Below are 14,939 nucleotides of genomic sequence, written 5' to 3' on the forward strand. Positions count from 1 at the left end.
CAAATGGTCCTAAGGTGGGTTTTGTGTATTCACTGGGGCACCCCGGGATATTGTTCTGGAAACTACTAAGTAGAATTTCGCATGAGACTTGCTGGTAATTTAATGTGAATTATAGGTGCTTTCAACCCACTTGACAATATAGATATATTTTTGTACCAGAGCAGAGCAAATTTGCTGTTAACAACTGAAGAAGAACATTTTATTTTGGTTCATATTTAATGCACGAGTCTTGGCATTTTAAAAGTTTTCTCAGAAAATCGTAGAGAATGTCGCAGTATGAGAGCAAGAACTTTGGAGTCAGAAAGAGCTGGATTTGAACTCCTGCTCTGCCACTTTTAGCTGTGTGGCCTCAGGAAAATTGCCTTACCTCTCTGAGCTTTCATTTTCCCTTCTGTGAGATGGAAATAAGGAAAACTGCTTTGGTGGGAACTGTTGTGAGTTTTCTATGACTATTCATGTAAAGCACCTATCTCATATCTCACAAAGTAGGCCCTTAATAAATTGTAGTACGTTGAGTGTTTTCTCATCCTACCCTTTCTTGTCATACTTACAACCTCGCAACCTCTCTTAGTGATTTCCTTCCAGAAATGTGAAAAGTTACTGCGATGGAATTAAAACAAAAAACGAAACAAAACACTTCTCCCATTTGTTCTCTCTTTTTTGCGGCAGTTGAGGTTATCAGGTTCACTTTCCATATTTTCAATATTTTCATCTTATCCTACCTAGTTGACTGGTGGTAAACTGGCTGTCTATCTTCCCCTCCAACTTTCATCTTACTTCCCTGGGATTTTTTTCCTTCGCTTCATCTCACCTGCTCAGGGTCTCACTGCTCAAGGGAGGGCTCTTCCATCCCTTCTTCCCTCCTTTCCCCCCTCCCTCCCTCCCTCCCTCCCTCCCTCCCTCCCTCCCTCCCTCCCTCCCCCCTCCCTCCCTCCCCCTTTTTTTTTTTTTTTTGCTATCTATAGGATAGAAATGAAATGGGTACAAAGCTCAAAGCCTGGCAGAGACTGGAATGTAAGCCACTGGGGTTGCTTCTATGAAGGCAAAGTTTGTTAAATTTAGTTACTTCCGAATTAAATGGGAGATAGATGGGGCTGATTACCATATCAATTTTGTATTGCCGTTGTATGTTCTGAGAATGTTTTTCAGAGCTTAGACTTCCTCAGACTTCTGGGGGAAGTGTGGGGTGATTAATGCGATGGCTCATCTCCTCACCAAGAAGGGAAATGAAAATTATGGGGTGGAGGACGTTGGCTGGTTAATATTTCTCCACAAAGGAACACAGTAAGTCCTCACTTCATGTCCTGGATAGATTCTGTGACTTTAAGTGTTGTATAACAAAACCAGTTTTACCGAAGGCTAATTGATATAACAACAGTTAGGCTCCCGTGGCATCTCATCAACGTTATAATAAAACGTTGAACGCTGTCAAACATCTAGCATTATTGAAGTCACCCAACTGTAAGCCATTTGTTCTCCCTGGGGTTTGTCAATTGAAAAGGTCCTGGGGAATAGATGGCATAATTAGTAGTATTTATGTAGATATCTAATGTTGCAAAGGGCTGAACTAGGTAGGGATAGGAAGGGATTGCTCTGCCCAAGGAGCGTGTTGGTTTACATCTTGTGTAGTGAGTCGGCTTCAGCCGTGGCATTATTTTTGAAGACGTCAGGACAGGTTGACGAGCTGCCCTTCATCTGGCCTGTCTGCTGTGACCCAGGGTGCTGAGGACGAACCCCGGTGCTGTTTGTTCTAGTTGGTGTTTTTCTGAGAGCGGAGAGCAAGGAGGCGTATAGTCTTCATAAGTGTTTTGCAACACTGCTTCTCCAGTTCATTTGGATTCTGTTGCTTGAAAACAAGTATCGGCATGGCATTCATTGGGAAAACTTTTGGGGGCGAGATCATCACTTTTGGACAGTTGTCCTTGTTTCACGATATGGGATCGATTCGTGAAATCTTGTGCTGAACCAGAGCTCCTCGTGCCGTACCTTGGAATAATCGTATGTTCTACTGTTAGAGAATTCTGACCGCCCCAAATTACGAGGTTTTGGTGGGCGAGCATAAGCATGGCCAGGCTGCTTTCTACAAAGCCATAGCTGATTAAGGGCCTGGTACATGCTTCTTCGATGATTAAAATACTAATACTAAATTCCAATTTATTGAGTGTCTACCACATATTGAGTGCTTTCCCTGTGTTATCTTGTTAGTGTTTCAGAGGATGGTCTTGGAACCTCTGGAGGGATGTAAAAAATGAGCGCAAAACCCACGATTTTCCTATGTCTGCTCTTGTAGGTAGAACCACTGTGGCCTGAGGCCCCACCTTTCTAGATCCGAAAGCCAGGAGAAGGAGAAGGGTTGGTACCATGGGGTGTGACCCTTTGAATCCTAGTCTGTCACCTAGGAGGTGAGCAGCCCCTGCGCACGGCACATTGGGAGATGTTGAGAAGCCTCTTCTGATTGGGATGGGGTAAGTGGGGCATTTGCAGAAGTCTGGGACCTGAGCATTTGGGCTTTTTAAGTCCTATTGCCTAAGGATCCTGCCCAAATCCTCCTGTTCCAGGAAGTTCATTATTTGTGACTCTTGTTTTAGTGGGAAGAGGGGTTGCTGATTCTCTCCACTCACCATCGGAGGCTTTGAACTTGATTTCCTGGGAAGCTTCTGATGCTTAGGGTTCCGTTCTTGCTGGGTCGTTCCCATGGACAAGCCAGTCTTTGGAACTTGATGAAGAGGGTGTGGCAATGTACCCCATGTCAGGGACACCTGACAAGTGAGCTCGGTCAGCCCTGTGAACCATCCCTCACTTGCGGTGTTTCCTTCTGAGGCCTTGAATCTTCCCAGCTTCTCTGTTGCCTGCCCTCACCATACCAGGAAAGGGGAAGAAGGAATTGATCCCGACTGCCGCAGGGGAAACTGGCTATCAGAAAGGTCTTTTCCTGGGGCTGTGGCCAGGAGATCACGTTACTTTTGAGAAAGAGAGAGGTGAGCCTTCCTCTACACTGCAAAGTTGGGTTAAAGTGGAATATTTCTCGTGGGCTTCACTGCTGTGCTCGTGTGGGATGACTTCATGGCAGGGTAGGCCAGACGCTTCCCACTGAAAGGATCAAGTGGTAAACGTGTAACATGCAAAGGCACTCCGGGGAGGAAATGTGCTGCTAAGACACCTTCCTACCTCCTGGGTGTGGCACGAGGCTCTTCTAGGGATGTCCTGCAGAAAAGGCTGTGTACACTTCTGTTTCCCTCCTGCCCAGTGGGGACAGTGACATGTATGCTGTACAATCCCCATTCACTTCACAGGGGGAAAATGATTTAGACTAAAAGGGGCTTTATGACTATACAAGGTTGTGATTGTTCTTTTCAAGTTTGCCTTCCTAAACCCACCCAAGCCTTGTTAGTTGGTAACATAATACTGCACTGTTCAGCATTGATCAGGTTTGGCAATATGCTGGTTGGTCCTGAATTTACACAAACCATGCGGCTACTGACTCGATGGAGAGGCAGAATCACAGATGCTTCCTCAGGCGTGATCCCTGCAATTTTATTTCACTTTTTAGAAGTCTTACTGTAGTGAGAACACTTAATATGAGATCTCCCCTCTTAACAGAGTTTTAACTGTACGGTACAGTATCCTTAACTACGGTACACTTGTTTTTTCAGTAGATCTCTAAAACATACTCATCTACTCATCTGGCATAACTGAAATTTTGTACCCGTTGATTAGCAACTCCCCACTTCCCCCTTCCTCCAGCGCCTGGCAACCATCCTTCTAGTTTTCGCTTCCATGAGTTTGACTATTTTAGATATTTATAAGTGGAATCATGCAGCATTTGTCATTCTGTGACTGCCTTATTTCACATAACATAATGTTCTCAAGGTTCATCCACAATGTGGCATATTGTAGGATTTCCTTCTTTTCTAAGGCTGAATAATATTCCAATCTATATATTTGTAAAAATGTGATTTTTTTTTCCCCATTCATCTGTCATTAGACAGCTAGGTGGTTTCCACATTTGGCTACTGTGAGTAGGGCTGCCGTGGACGTGGGAGTGCTTAAATGTCTTTGAGATATGCTTTAATTTCTTTTGGATGAAAACTACTCGGAAGTGGGATTGCTGGATCATTTGGAAGTTTTATTTTTAATGTTTTGAGGAACCTCCGTACTGTTTTCTGTAGCGGCTGCTGGATGCTGCATTCGGATCCCGGCCGCTCTGAGTTTCCCAGCCAGTGTTCCGGGCCCTGCTCTGCACAGCCTGCTGTGACTTGTTCCTCTAGTCTTTCCTGTCGCTCCTGGTGGCCTGAATCCAGAAGGACAGGCCTAGCCACTCCTTTTTCTGCGTGTAGTGTACACAGCAGCCTGGAGACCTTTCTTTCCGCATTTACATCACATTATATTGTCACAATTCTGTTATTTGCCTTTTTAAGGGATACACAGAATATAAATGAGAATAGTGCGGTAACAATAAAAGCAACAATTAACCCTTGGTAGCACGTGTTGTCCTCTGCCCCTGTCCCTTTGGATCAACTTGACCTTTGCTGCATATTAATTAGCTCCTCCCGCCTGCTTTTACTCCTCGGCAGCCAGCAACCACTTCTCTCTGTTGGAGGGCTGCCCCCAGGGGTTGGTCCTCATCTTTGACCAAGGAATCCCTGTACCCCCAGGGCAGTCCTCGTCCAGGGCGAACCATTAGAAGGGCTCATGTATTGGGGACAGCTCTTGAGTTCTCCTGTCCTGTCTCCAGGGAGCCCCTGTGACTTTGTTCTCCAACTCCCCAATGGTTTTCTTTGGAACCGCTTCCTAATAAATAACTTAAACATGAATATTCATCTCTGCTTAAATATTACTTGTTCAAGGCAACAGAGTTAGAAAGTGGGAGAGCTAGGATTCGAACCTGGGTCGTCCAGCTCCAACGTCTCTGCTCTGAACCCGAATGCTCCTGTGTTTCTCCAAGGTGGGCTGCTCGCCCTTGACTGTGTATGTGCCTCAGCATGGATTATAGTGACGGCCATGGGGTATTAAATGCTTACTTAATGAGTGGCTGTCCGATCCGGCGCCCTCGCACTGTGCCCCGGTCAGCCTTTCTGAGTCCTGACTCCGTCAGCTTTCCTTCAGAGTCAATGAAAGCCAACCTCCACCTTGCTGCCTTTCCAGTTTATCCCAGCCCACTCATTTATCCCCCCAGAATGCGTATTTTCCCCTCACATGTTGCCTTTTGTATTGTCCCTCCTCCCAACCTGATTGTAAATCCTTGAGGGTTGTGAGTGTGTGTCCTGTCCCGCAGAATAGGTGCTCACTGATCTGATTCTTTTGGGATGAATCACAACCTGCTCAGAGCTGTCTGTCCAAAGAAAGGCCACGGTTGTTTCCGGGTTCTGTGAAGGAAGGGCAGTAAGGAGGTTAAGGAGCAAAATTGGAAAAAAAATAAGCAAGGGATGAATGTTAAAATCACCAGCCCATCTTTGTGTCACTCCGGCTGTGTGTTTTCACACTGCAGCTGTTCGGGTTGAATCACAGAGTGGACGTATCATCTCTTGGCTTCCAGCACGGAGGCTAGCCATCATCTCCCTTGCGGAATTGGAGCAGATTTATGTGATGAATTATGTGGATTCTCGTCCAATACTTGGGACGTGGTTTGACGTTCATGCAAGTGGTCGGTGAAACGTGTCAAAGCCCCCTTTACCCCCATGCGAAAGATAACAGAGATGTCCCTCAGCAAAGTTAATGTGTTGAGTTTTAGCTGATGGCCAGCCAAGCAGTCCAGTGACCTCTCCACTTCGGCTGATTTGGACACTTTCCCTCCTGGGTGTGTCCACAGTGAAGGTCTCTAACGAGGGCTAGGCTGGAAGAGAAGATGCAAAGGAAAAGAGCCTGCATACACAGAGTCCCTACTGTGTGCCCAGCATTCTGCTAAGTGCTCTCTAACAGAGTAAATGACCGGACCTCACAACCATCCTGGATGTGTGTATTGTCCTCTCCAAATCCAGCTGATAGTACCCACGTGACTTAACTAAAATCACAACGTGATGGTGGTGACCCTGGATTTGAAGTGTGTTTTATCTGACTTCTAAACTCATGACAATTCCCATGTGTCTTGACCTTCCATTCCAGACCTAAACAGGGGAGTTTAGATAATTCTGAGGGTCCTATTAACTCTAGAATTCTGGGATTCCGGCGGGCGTTTCTGATCTGTGCCGTTTCCACCATAACCAGTTCCCCTGGGCACTTCACTGTTCATGAATTTGTGAAAGTCAATATTGCATGTTTAGGTGGGACGTTTTTGGGTGGGGTATCTAATATTTGAAAGCTCTGACTTTATTTTTAGATGCTCATCCACAGGTGAAACATATCAAGCCCGTTCTTTGGACACACTCAGGAAAGTTAAGTAGTTTTGTCTTCTTTTTAAGAAGAGGGAACCTCTCCAGCTAGACTCAGGAGTTTTGGTCACTGTCTTGTTCTGCGAGCTGAATGCTGGTGCCTTGAGTCTAATACAGCAGGACACCCTGTAGCCTTTCTCTCTCTCCTGCCCATATTGCATAAACATTGGCATGGCAGGGACAGATGGCCACGCTGGGAGCTCCTTTGATGTCACATTTGGTGCCTGGGTGGGGGGTAAGGGTGCTTGCAGCCAGTCACCACAGGAGGAGAGGCTGACTGGGAAATACCCACTTGACAGTGGGTAAACAAAAGCTTAACGCGGAAAAGCAGGGTGCCCCTGGTACATATGCAGGCTGGGGCAGTAATGGAGTTGGGTTTACATAAGTGTGTTTAGCTTGGAAAAAAGCCAGTCGGCTCAAAGCACAGCCTTTACTCTCTGTTCCTAATTGATGCTGGGCAGTGTTTAGTTTTATTGTGGGAACGTGAGTGCACTGTGGGGAGCAAGGGGGTGAAAGAATTGGTGGAAGGGAGTGATGGGATTGCAGATAATTTATTGTCAGACCTAGAAAATATTTAATTCCAGAGACCTGGGTTGTCTTTGCTGGAGGCTCAGATGAAAGTACCTGAAATCCTGGGAAAATCGAGATAGAGCAGTGGGGGCCTTTATCAGCAGGACTCTTTGCTGGTCAAATAGCATCAATCTGTGTAATGGGGACTGAAGGCTTTGATGGAAATAGGAGGTACAGTAATGAAGAAGTGCCCAGACGGAAAGGATGTGAGGCTGCAGAATCACACCTGAAAGAAAAATCAAGAGTTGACAGTATGTATGATCAAATGTGTTTTTTTGTGGTTTTCATTTTAGAGGGTAATAGCAGTCGCCCACATGCAAACCAAGCAGGGAGTCTGATCAAAGTGAAAAGTCAAAAGCCCCGAAGGTTGATTGAAAGCTTTACCTATTCTACTCTCTGGGTGATAACTGTTTGCTATTTCTTTGTTTAATGCATTTACAGAAGTCCCAACAAAGCAAGTTAAGGTAATGTGTTCAAGTTAACAGAGTGGCATCTAATTACTGGGCTTCATATTGATTGGGAGGGTGATGGAGGATTAGTTCATTGAATGTTTTCAGTAAGTCATTCATTGGGTAGCTGTGGGTGCAGTCTTTGGAAGTGTCTTCAGAGGATTCAGTGAGCTGTGACACCCAGCTCACACTCCCTCAAGGAGGTAACAGTGTAGAAGGGAAGAAAAGATAATGCCATTGAAAATTCATAGGGGCCAAATGAGAGGTATCAACTAGAAGTTGGGTAAATTTGAAGGGTCAGGACAAGTCCATTCAATGGTGGAATGATCAGGAAAATTATTAACAATATTATTTTTGATTTCTATTGCTTATTAGGAGCTTATTCTCAGCCTGGAACAGCTCTAAATGCTTAACATATGTTAATATATTTATTGTTCCCAACAACCCGAGGAACTATTATTCTAGCTTTAAAGCAGAAGAAACTGAGGCAGAGAGAAGTAAGGTGACACAGCTAGTGCGTGGCAAATCCAGGTGGATACCCGGGCAGCCTGCACTCCTGATACCCCCAGCCTCTGTGGTCCTTCTGATTTCTGAATTTCCTGTGTTGCTGGCGAAGTCAGTACATCTACAGTATTCAGTTCTTGATCAGAGTTGTAAGAATCAGGGGCAGACAGCCAATGGGCGCGCTTACTGCTTCTGCTTCACTGTTCAGTGTTCAGAGGAATCTTGTTTGTGCCGATGTCTGATAGGCCTTTTAGTCATGAAAAGATCTAATTGACTTTTTGCAGCCCCTTGCAGGGTGATTTTAATGATCATATAGATAGCGTGAATATGAATGTGGGAGTTTTATTACCTTGATGGTGGTTCTGTAGGTTTTCTCTGGGTGGCTCCAGTGTCAGTGTTGATACTGCTAGAAATCGTCTCCGGCTAGGGCACAGTGCTTGTTCTCTTTAGGCAAATGGTTCTTTTTTTAATTCTGTGAGGAAGGGTATTTATTGCAAGTTCCATCATTTCTGTTTTAAACAAAAATGGATATTATTTGCTCGTTAGTGTTTATTTAATAAAATATGGAGGAGAGAAAAGCACTGAGCTAGAACTTTAGAGACTCAAATGCGTGACTTGAGTATCCTAACTCTGATGTTAGGTGAGCCAATTGCTTAGGGCAGCAAATTACATCCTCAGGGTCCCGTGATGTACAGAATTTTCTCACTATGTGGTACTCAGAGCCTGTAATAGGGCTATTACGTATCAAGACTTTTAGCCTGATATTACTGCGTTATTTATTTAAACATGTTTGAAACCCAGATGCTGTGGCTGCATTTTATATTTTTGGTGTCATATTTAAAACACTGTGTTATCTTCTGGTTGTGTTTTGTTTTCTTTCTTTCCTTTTTACTTCAGGAGTAGCGGGTTTCATGTAGGATGTAAATGGAAACTGAAGAAAAGATAGGATCTGGAAGTAATTTTCGGCAGTAGAGAAATTAAACAAAATGGGAAAAAACACCATTTTGTTGCTAGCCGGGTAAAGGGAGCATGGCAGTGCCTACTTGCTTTTTCTCAGTAATTGGATCCATCATACATGGATTACGTCTTCACTGGGACCTTGTAGTTAAAAAAAAAGCAAAAAGCAGATTAGAATGTTCAATATTCTCCTCTTCTCAAGAGTACATTGAGGTGGCATTTAAATTTGGATTGCCTGCCTCTGATTTGTATACAGATGTTCCTCAAGTTATAATGGGGCTCCATCCCCATAAACACATTGGAAGTTGAACAGGCCGTAAGTCCAAAATACATTTACTGCACCTAACCTACTGAACATCATAGTTTAGCCTAGCCTGCCTCTGTGCTCAGAACCCTTGCATTAGCCTACAGTTGGATAAAATCATCTAACACGAAGTCTATTTCATAATAAAGTGTTGAATATGTCATGTGATTTAGTGTGCCTATCCCTTTTGCACCATTGTAAGCTGAAAAATCATCAGTTGCACCATCATAAGTTGGGAACTGTCTATAATTTTTTTTTTTTTTAAAGATTTTATTGGGGAAAGGGAACAGGACTTTATTGGGGAACAGTGTGTACTTCCAGGACTTTTCTCCAAGTCAAGTGGTTGTCCTTTCAATCTTAGTTGTGGAGGGTTCTGTTCAGCTTCAAGTTGTTGTTCTTTCAGTCTTAGTTGTGGAAGACGCAGCTCAGCTCCAGGTTCAGTTGCCGTTGCTAGTTGTAGGGGGCACAGCCCACCATCCCTTGCGGGAGTCGAACCCGCAACCTTGTGGTTGAGAGGACACGCTCCAGCCAACTGAGCCATCCGGGAGCTCAGCGGCAGCTCAGCTCAAGGTGCCGTGTTCAATTTTAGTTGCAGGGTGTGCTGCCCACCATCCCTTGCGGGAGTCGAGGAATTGAACTGGCAACCTTGTGGTTGAGAGCCCACTGGCCCATGTGGGAATCGAACCGGCAGCCTTCAGAGTTAGGAGCACGGAGCTCTAACCGCCTGAGCCACTGGGCCGGCCGGGAACTGTCTGTAATTTGAAGCCAGATTGAAATCCTTCAAGTGTGGGTGTCCCCTCTCTATCCATCTGCCCTCCTTTTCAGCCCTCTCTTTATTTACCTCACAAATGGAAGTGGGTATGAAAGCTCAGGAAAACTTTGTGATAAATACAGGTTGTGGGAAACTCATCTGCAAAATGTCAGCTTTGGGTAGGCATTTTGTAAATGTCTACATTTACAGATGTAAAACGGAAGGCCTTCTAAGATGCCTTGTGGTTTGATTTGAGTTGTTAAAGCTGGTGTGGTACACTTGGGGGGTGGGAGCTCGTCCTGAGGAGCTTGGTGGTATGGGGTCTTTCATATTAGGAATGAATTTTGATTTCAGAAATTGCTGAGAATGAATTTTGATATTAGAAATCATGGTTTCTTTTGGTGTATCATGTCTTAAAATATGTTGGGGCTCTCAGACGTCACCTTTCCTCCCATTTTTCCTGAGAGTTGTTGTGGCTGGTATTCCTTTGAGCAGTTTTGGGATAAAGGGCCTTTGGTTTGTGTTTCGATGTGGTGAGCTCCTCATTTCTCTTTTCTAAGAGATATATCTACCTCACTTAAGATGCCATGTTTCTCTGGTTTTTGTTCAATAATTACTATGTAGATTTTTGACATAATTGGCTGAATGTATGCTTACTTTCCTAATTTATTTCTTTACCTGTGTCCAGGCCGTTTTACGAAACTTTGTTTTAAAATTTGTCTAAATATGGGTCGAATACTTGGTTGAATGTTTGAAATGCATTCACCAGTCAGCAGTTTTTCAGTACCTCCTGTGTGCTGTATTCAGCGAGAGGCTTATGGTACTCAGGCATGGATATGGCAGACGTGGTGGATCCCTTAGTGGAACTCACTGGCTAGTGGTACCGTTCGAGAAAAATGGGCTAAGTGTAATGGAATTGACAACAAAATCCCACAGATTTTATGAATAGGGACAAAAGAAAATATTCAAAACTTGTTTTAAGTTTCATCGTTTATAAATCCATTTGAAGTACTTGAAAAAAACACCATAGTGTTAGAAATGGATTTGTGTGTGTATAAAACTAAAACCAGACTTCTTTGTCAAATCCAGTTTCTCAAAAATGTTCTTAGAAAGCAGGACTTTCCTCAGGAGTCTGAATCCTAGTTTGTTTTCAGCTCACTAAAGTCATGCTTCACATTTTTCTCGGTATCCTTTTTATTCTCTAAGGTGCTGTTAAAAACATATAAATATCTATACAAAAGCTTGCATACTGATATCTATAGAAGCTTTATTTATAATTGCCAAAACTTGGAAGCAACCAAGATGTCTTTCAGCAGATGAATGGATAAGTAATCTATGATCATCCAGACAGTGGAATATTATTCAGCTAAAAGGAAATGAGCTATCAAGCCATAAAAAGACATGGAAAGAACCTTAAATGTACGAGTGAAAGAAGCAACCCCAAAATGCTACATACTGTATGATTCCAATTATATGACATGCTGGAAAAGGCAAAAAAACCCCAAAAAAACTATGGAGACAGTAAAAGGATCAGTGGTCGCCAGGGGTTCATGGGGAGGGAAGGGTGACTAGGTGAGCATGGGATTTTAAGTAGTGAATATATTCTGTATGATAATTATAATGGTAGACATATGCGCATGTCCTTATACGTTTGTGAAAACCTATAGAACGTACACAACCACGTGTGTTCCCTAATGTAAACCATGACTTTTGGCTGATGATGACGTCAGTGTCTTCTGTTCATTGATTGTTACAAATGCACCACTCTTTGAAGGACGTTGATCATGGGGGAGGCTGTGCATGCGTGGGGGCAGAGGGCACGTGAGAACTAGCTGTACTTTATGCTCAATTTTGCTGTGAGCTTTAAAGTACTCTATAAAATCAAGTCTGTTTTGAAACAAGAACAACATACAAGCCAAAGTTGAGGAAACAGCTGTGAATTCTCTTCATGGTCTCCAGTAAAATGTCTTCTTCTGACTTACGTTACTTTACAAAGTCCTTCGCAGTTGGTGGGCAACATGGAGAATCCCTATCAAGTACGAGGCTCTGACATTCAGAGAACAGGGATATGATAAAAATGGGGATTTTTCCCTGGTGGCTTCATAGCTGTGCAAGTTCCTGTTTCAAGTTCCTGTTTTCTTCCTTCTGACCATGAATCCTACCAGCGCTGTCAGTACTAAAGATGCAGTTGTTGGTGAATTGATTCCTCTGGTAGACTCCCCACTCACGAGATTTGGGCATGGTTGGGGAGAGGTTGGGCTTTGACAGTGTTGTACAGTGGCCTGGGGATCAGAAATGGTCAGAGCCTACCTTGATCCTGTTACCTTTCCATGGGGACTTACCAGGAGGCCTATGTGCGTAGGGCACGTTAACATGGAAGTGAGCAATTACAAAGATTTTCCTAGAACTTTCAGTGCTTGTCCTTGCAGGTTGTCTTTTGCTGTTTTGAAATCACCACTCATGTGTTCAACAAATATTTACCGAGTGCTTCACTTTGTGCCATGCCCATCTCCAGGGACTGTGATATAGCAGGGAATAAGACCAAGAATTCCTGCACACATGTGACTGACATTCTGGAGGCGGAAGATAGACTATGAGCAAGTAGCTAAAACATGGAGTATGGAGTATGTTGGCAGGTGATTCTTGCAATGGAGAACAAGGAAGCAGGGAAGGAAGCTACCGTGCTTCCCCGAAAATAAGACCTAGCCGGACCATCAGCCCTAATGCGTCTTTTGCAGCAACAATTAATACAAGACTTGGTCTTATTTTACTATAATACTGGGTCTTATATTAATTTTTGCTCCAAAAGATGCATTAGAGCTGATTGTCCAGCTAGGTCTTATTTTCAGGGAAATAGGGTAGAGAGCAAGTTGGGCCTGGCACAGTGAAGTAGCGGGCAGGCCACTGGGGCTTGGGTGGAGAGCGCCAGGGGGAGGGTCAGAGGTGAGGACCAGAGGGGTACTGTCGGGCAGAGCGGGTAGCAGTGGGTGGGAGACATGGTCTGCCTGAGGTTTTAATAGGACCCCTCTGACTGCAGTGTTTAGATAGGCTAGGCCGCCTTCTCACTTTCACCCTCGTGGCCGGTAATCTTTGTGTCTGAACAGTGATTAGACTTTGGTACAGCTAACTCAGCCCCAATTCCACTGGTGCTGTTGGAGTTTTATTAATCAGTAATTTTTAACTTCTCTATGTACAAATCTTTCTTTATAGTTAGTGGGAAAAAGGACTTTTATCATGAAGGGTGGTTAGCTGATGAATTCTATAATGAGTTCAAGAGTGCCCGGAAATGTTCGCAGATAATTTAGGGCTCTCTGCAGATCGATGTTACATTTATCTTCACAACAGAAGGATCCTCCTCCCTGCGACTAGCTCTGTTTTGCCTCTGAGAGTCCCTTTTCTTGCCTGTAATCAGATTCGACGTAGGTACATACAACCAAGATTGCTCTACCCAGCAAGGCTGTCATTTAGAATTGAAGGACAGATAAGGAGTTTCCCAGACAAGAAAAAGATGAAGGGGTTCATCACCACCAAACCAGTGTTACAGGGACTCTTAGAGGGACTTCTTTAAGATGGGAGGGAGGTTAGGGATGGGTGAAAGGGGAAGGGTTTAAGAGGAACAAGTTGGACGTTATACAGTAGTCATGGGGATGGAGGTTATAGCATAAGGGATATAGTCAACAATATTGAAATAACTAGGAACGGTGTCAGATAGGTACTAGATCTATCAGGGTGATGGGGTTGGGGGCAGGGTGAAAAAGGTGAAGGTATTAAGAAATACAAATTAGTGGTTAATACAGTATGGGGAATATAATCAACAGTGTTGTAAAGATCATGTAAGATGTCAGATGGGCACTGGACTTATTGGGGGATCACTTCATAGACCGTGTAGGTGCCTGACTATGCGCTGTACACCTGAAGCTGAAGTAGAAGAATACTGAAGGTCAACTATAAATATAGAGGTAGATATAGTCATGGGATGTGGAGCACAACATAGGGAAGATAGTCGATGGTATTGTAACAGCTAGATACGATGTCAGAGGTAGTAGCTTGGGTGGTGAGTTATCACGTTATGAGAGGTTTAAATGTCTGTTATGTTACTTTGTACGCCTGAAACTGGGAAAAAAACAAACGATTCGACTTCCCTTTGTATGCCACACGCCCCTTTGGTTCAGGCTGCTCATCTGAGTTTTAGTTCTGAAAAAAGCGAACCATTTGTCATGTGTGGTACCTTCTCACTGGAGCCACCTAAATCATAGCCTGAACACAGCTGGAGGGTCTCTGAGCCTTTCAAAACTCCAAACCTGACTTTTTTGGTGTTTTCTTCTTGTTAGTCCATGTTAAGTGGCGTGTGGTAGATAAACTTGTCCACAGATGTTCTTTTACCAGTGTACTTTGAATAGAATAATAATACCTTTCACATCTGGTCCTCTTTTCATCTAGGGATCTTAAAAACCCCAAGTGCACATTAATTAAACCATGTCACTAGAAGGTAGGGACAGGATGGAGGGCGACTGCTTTAATTACCACTGCAGAGAACTTAGAGGGACAGCCTCTGGGCCCAACACACTAACAGGCATTTCGCATTTCACCAATCCTTTCATCTAGCATCTTAAATACTTGTCAAGTGTTACCTGGTGGGAAGTGCATTATCACGCTCGCCTGCATGAGTGGGCAATATCCTGTTATATAGGAATTTGCTCTAGCTTTTCAGTATTATCCTTTTAGAGGATTCCCCTCCCCTCCCCTTCCCTGCCCTCCCCTCCCCTCCCCTTCCCTGCCCTCCCCTCCCCTGCCCTCCCCTGCCCTCCCCTCTCCTCTCCTCTCCCTTTTCTAGCTCATGGGTTTTTATAGTTTATTATGGATCACCTGGAATCTCGTGGTGTAGACTGAGGGTGATAACTTCAGCTGGTAAGGCTGTTCAACTAGTAAGGTGGCAATGAGTAAGTCTCATTTAGGGGCCTTGGACATCCCTTCACCTTAATTCTCTCACTCCAGTAAGTCTCCCAAGTGATCTGGTCAACAGAAAGGCAGGAGAG

General features: G+C 44.1%; 1 protein-coding gene across 7 annotated transcripts in view; it reads left to right on the plus strand.

Moving 5' to 3' along the window:
* Nucleotides 1–14,939, plus strand: part of TIAM1 (TIAM Rac1 associated GEF 1) — a 362,433-nt gene that overhangs the window by 174,193 nt on the left and 173,301 nt on the right. The window contains exon 2 of one of the 7 annotated variants that reach the window (XM_074326183.2): nucleotides 2,291–2,465. The exons of 4 other annotated variants lie outside the window; for them this stretch is intronic. The gene's annotated coding sequence lies outside the window, so the exon portion shown is untranslated. Of the gene's footprint in view, nucleotides 1–2,290; nucleotides 2,466–6,878; nucleotides 7,190–14,939 lie in introns of those variants that run through there. 2 more of the 7 variants (XM_074326184.2, XM_019730168.3) reach the window with 2 other exon arrangements.

The sequence above is a fragment of the Rhinolophus sinicus genome, chromosome 17 (assembly GCF_057876585.1).
Source record: "Rhinolophus sinicus isolate RSI-liver-muscle chromosome 17, RSI-T2T, whole genome shotgun sequence".
NCBI lineage: Eukaryota > Metazoa > Chordata > Mammalia > Chiroptera > Rhinolophidae > Rhinolophus > Rhinolophus sinicus.